The following is a 5357-nucleotide window of genomic DNA, read 5'->3' as shown; positions in this document are numbered from 1 at the left end:
ACAGCAATGTGGCAGGAGGCCAGGCCCACCATTGACCCCGAGCTCCTTTGTGTCCCCGCCGAGGTCTGAGCAGCAGCAGCACCGAAACGAGAGTCCTCCGGTCAAGGTCCTCTTGTTCCAGTTGTCAGGTTCCACACGAGACCCGCCGGGTGGCCAGGGTGACCTCTGAGCCCTGCTCAAAACCTTCTTCAACAATGTGTAAAACAAATCGATTACTGGACAGGGGAAGGGCTCAGTGGAGCCATGTGCCTACACGTGTCACCATGGGCCATTCTCCAGGTGTAACCACGGGCTCTCTCAGTGCTGGCAGGTCTGAGTCACCCTCATCAAACCTGAGCTGACGGCGCATCAGCTGAGGGTGACCGCAGGCTGGTGGCGAGTAAGGAACGGTTCCAGAACCAAGCGAGGGAGGCCGGGCGCTTCCGACCTCATCTGATGGCGTCGGGCCACAGCAAGGAAGTGTCGTGAAAGTGTTGGGTGGTGACGGGCAACAGGGAGTGGAGGAGAGAGAAAGCAGCACCCCTCGGTAAAGGTGGGGGGAGGAGACGGGGAAGCCCTGACCTCCTCACCCAGGGCCATTTCAGAGGGACAGTGGGTTACAATCGATGCCTTGGCCAAGGGCGGGAGTGGAGGAGGGTGGGGACAGGATGATGGCTTGGAAGAGGGTGTCCTTAAGACTTAAGAAAGCAGGGGTACAGGTCAAGCACCCCCCAAACCCAGCAGTAGTGCCACAGGCTGCTACCTGAAGCCTTCCTGCGTCCTCGAAGAGGCCGCCACGCAGGGCCCATGGCGGGAGGGCAGGGCAGGGGAGAAGGCAGACCCAGGCCATGTGACCAGCAGCAAGGTGATTGTGTGACGTGTCTGTTCACAGTTGTGTGAGATGTGCCCCACCGCTCCTGATGGGAACCGACTCAAAAATACCTTCTCGATCCCAGAAGTTCAACTACGCGGACAGTGGTTACACTTGACAGGATGGTCTGTTACATAGCACAACTTAGAGGTTTCAAATGGACAAAACAAATTAGTATCACATACAGTATCTTAAGATCAACTGCCTTTGAGTGGGAGCTTCCTTTCCAGTACTCTGAGGTCTACGAGACGTATCTAGAAAATGCACTACTGTGGAAAATGCAGACTGCTTAGATTGGATGGGGCGGGGCCTGGGGCTCTGAGAGATTAGTTGCTATAACACTGTCCTTCGGGCGGCTGAGGGAGTTTCATGTTCTCTTTAGACATCATGAGGCGCCGCAGCTCTTGCAGGATGACTTTGATGCTGTAGGAGTTCTGCCACTTGGCTAGCATGGACGTGGCTCTTGGATCCACCACTCCGTTCGAACTGTTAACTCCATTCATATTAATTTTTGTTACAAATCTTACAAAGGGAGGTGCTTCTGGGTATTTAGGTCCACATTCTATTTTAAGGCTGTATATTCGGTTTTCATAAATTGTTCTTGGAGGCCCAATTATCATCCCTGTTCATCTGGTAAGCGTCATGTCTTCGTCGTCTTCTAGACCCCAGCTAACTGTGCCATCTCCCACTCCTTTCTGGCCTTCTTCCAGTTCTTCCAACAGTCGGAAATTGCGAGGGACTTTTACTCCTGAGCCCGTGGTGGCTGCCATCTTGCGTCGCTGTCGCTCCTCTAACACTTTTTGAGGTGCTGCAGTGTGGCCCTTGTTGTACATTAGGCATATGTCCCTTCAGCCTTTTTTTAAGATATCTTTAAGACCTATTTAGAGTGTCCACATGGAGTAATTAGCACGTATTTTGCATATTTTGATCCATTCCCTGCTAAAAGCCAGTGGTAGATAAAATATAAAAAGAAACCTCCCCCCCCAAAAAAAACTTGTCCTGAAAAAACAAGTCATAAAAGGAAACACTGCATGTTCGAATAGATTAAAATTAAGAACATCTGTTAGGGGTGGGATACCTTCCTGCAAGTTTCTGGCCAGGGATGTCCCTGTTGTCCCCAAAACATTATAGGTTATTGCCAAGGCTCTTTGTTACCCACCAGAACTAAATGGTAAGATTGTATTGCCGAAGAGTCCACATGTTTGGGCTACAGGTTACTGAGAAATCAAGATGGAGCTGAGCTTGAAACCTCCTCCCTGTTGATTAGCTGTCAGGATACTGGAAAGAGCTACGTAGCCTATTGAGGGAGAAAAATTCATCAGTGGTATTAACCAGCAGTGTACCCTACAGGCTTTACACCTGGACAGCCAGGCCAAATGTACCAACTGGTGCCATGGTGGCATGTCTGTTATTGGAAAAACCAACCACTCTCTGATTGTACTTGAGGTCCAGTCTTCCAGAAGGAATTCCTGTGTGGTACTGAAAACCTAATCAAAAGCCTATGGCAGCCAGACGTGGTGGTGCATGCCTTTAATCCCAGCACTTGGGAGGCAGAGGTAGGAAGATCGCCATGAGTTTGAGGCCACCCTGAGAAAATATAATTAATTCCAGGTCAGTGTGGACCAGAGTGAGACCCTACCTCAAAAAACCAAAACAAAAAACAAACAAAGTCTATGGCTTAGTAGTTTGTAAGCCCTAGGCAGAGAACTACTACTGCTGTCTAGCTGCCCTTTCAATACGTAAGCTCTCTCTCACTTTTGGTTAGGGAAGCTTCTCTTTTCAGATTGTGGTGACCACTGGGTAACTCACAAGTCATTATAGTTCTAAAAAGTGAAAAGTTTAGTGTCAGCATTGCAATATCTCTATCAGACCCTCCAAAGCTCAGGGTCCATTGTGGAAGAGGTGTAGGGAAGAATGGAAGAGCCAAAGGAGAGAGAAGAGTGCTCACAGTGCTGTCTTCTGGACACAAGTGGCCTTGATATTCATGACCTCATGGTAGCTGATGCTACCACACAAGACCTGCATAGCAGGAGGAAAAGATGATGACATCAAAACAGAAGAGAGACTAGATGGAAAGAAGAAAGCATTCAGTGGAGGTGGAATTTGGGAAGGGAAGTGAGAATAATGGGAAGAGATTATGATCATGATATATTGTCTGTGTGTATGCATATGTATGGGAATTGTCAATAAAAATATTCTGGGGCACAGCCCCCATCCCTAGAGACTGACAGAGCCCTAATTACCCCACAGTGAACAGCAATGTATATATGTTAAAAATACTTAAAAAATGCTTTAGGGGGCTGGAAGGATGGCTTAGAGGTTAAGGTGCTTGCCTGTAAAGCCAAAGGACCCTGGTTCAAGGCTCGATTCCCCAGTACCTATGTAAGCCAGATGCACAAAGTGGTGCATGCATCTGGAGTTGGTTTGCAGGGGCTGGAGACCCTGGCATACCCATTCTTTATCTATCTGCCTCTTTGTCTGTTGCTGTCAAATAAATAAAAATAAACAAAAAGAATGTTTTAAGAAGACACAAAACAAACTAAAATACAAAAGACAGATTGAATGAAACAGATGTAATGCACATTTCTGACAAAGGTGAGGGTCTGCAATACAGAATGACTTTTCACAAGTCAATAAGAAAAACAGTCAAGAACTCCAGAGAACAAGTAATGGGATGAAGGAAGCAAGTTAGAAAAGGAAGCCAGATTGCCAACATCAAAGATGTTCAAACTCACGAGTTGTGAGGGAGAAATGAATGTGATCTAGTGAGAGGGGATTTCACTTCCCATCTGAAAGGTGACGTCAGAAAGCCTGGCCAAAGCAAATGTCGGCAACAGTGTGATAGAAACAGAAGCTGGGGTGCTGCTGGTGGTGCCCTGCAGGGCCGCTGCATGACCTTCCCAAGGATGCTCACATGCAGTAAAAAGGACACACGGGAATGCCCAGTGACGTTTGTAAGCAGAGCATCTGGAGACAGCTCAAACAGCCGTTATGTGAAGTTGCTCAGTTAAGACCTATATGCATATTATATACGAGGTACACTATCCACTGATTTATATCAGGCTCGCTTCAAACTCACTAAGTCAGAGGAGAATGACCTTGAATGCCTAAACCCCTTGCCTCCATTTCCCAAGTGCTGGGGTTATAGGCATGTACCACATTTGCTAAAGTATACTTATAATGAATTTAAGTTCAACGTAAAAACAAACAAGTTGTAGAAAGAAATAGCATGTATAATATTTATTTAGATCCACAGAATTAAAAAAAAATTTTTTGTTATTTTTATTTATTTATTTGAGAGTGATAGAGAAAGAAAGAGGCAGATAGAGAGAGAATGGGCATACCATGGCCTCCAGCCACTGCAAACTCCAGACACCTGCACCCCCTTATGTATCTGGCTAATGTGGGTCCTGGGGAATCGAGCCTTGTACCAGGGTCCTTAGGCTTCACAGGCAAGCGCTTAACTGCTAAGCCATCTCTCCAGCCCCAGATCCAAAGAATTTAAAAATAAATATTACATATGAATTTATACAGACATATAAATGTAATCACAGGGTTAATTAAGCACAAAAGTGAAAGATGCCTAATTAATAACAATGACTAGCTCTGGAAGGTAGGATGTGAGATTGAAGCTATACAGAGGGACTCAACTATCTTTCATTTTTGTAAATCTAAAGCAAATATGACAAACTACTAAGATTTGATAAAGCTGAGTGGCAGTCCATCGCATTCTTTTCTAAGCTTTTCTTTTGTCAATTCCGTATCATAATATCAGCACTACCACCCCTCTGTTCTCTCCTTGCCTGGGTCCCATCCTCACCACACACCAAGCTGCCTTTCAAAGCCATCATTTGACCATGGCTAACAACGAATGGCCTCTTCCCTGAGCTTCCAGCGCACACAGAACTCTGACATGGTCTCTTGGCTTTGGTGACACTCCTTATTTTCCCTTGGCCTCCCTGGCCATTCCTTCTCTCCACACCTTGCTCGGCCCCTGCCACTCTGCTGGGTAGAGTTGGCCTTCAGAGCTGACCTTCCAGCAGGACAGCAGGAGCAACTGCAGCCTCATCCCAGCGGAAAAAAAGAGGAAAATAATGTTTTTTTATTTTTTATTTGAGAGAGAGAGAGACAGAGACACACAGAGAGACAGACAGAATAGGCATGCTAGGACCTCCAGCCACTGCCAATGAATTCCAGACACATGTGCCACCTCGTACATCTGACTTATGTGGGTCCTGGGGAATCGAACCTGGGTCCTTTGGCTTTCCACCAAGTGCCTTAACCACTAAGCAATTCCTCCAGCCCCACATCATCTTTTTTTTCTTATTTTTTTCCCAGGTTTTTTTGTTGTTTTGTTGTTGTTATCATTTTGGTTTTTCAAGGTAGAATCTCACTCTAGCCCAGGCTGACCTGGAACTTACTATGGAGTCTCAGGATCCCACATCATCTTTTATTTTATTTATTTTTATTTAAGAGGGAATGAGGCAGAGGTAGAGATGCCACCTTG

General features: G+C 46.2%; 1 pseudogene; it reads right to left on the bottom strand.

Annotated features, from left to right (window-relative positions):
• Window positions 1-772: 772 nt before the first annotated feature.
• LOC105945120 lies at window positions 773-1632 on the bottom strand (annotated as a pseudogene).
• Between the last annotated feature and the right edge of the window lie 3725 nt (window positions 1633-5357).

This window comes from Jaculus jaculus, chromosome 4 (assembly GCF_020740685.1).
Source record: "Jaculus jaculus isolate mJacJac1 chromosome 4, mJacJac1.mat.Y.cur, whole genome shotgun sequence".
Lineage (NCBI taxonomy): Eukaryota > Metazoa > Chordata > Mammalia > Rodentia > Dipodidae > Jaculus > Jaculus jaculus.
Note: the sequence above shows the minus strand (reverse complement) of the source record. Positions and strands in the feature narration are given on the sequence as shown.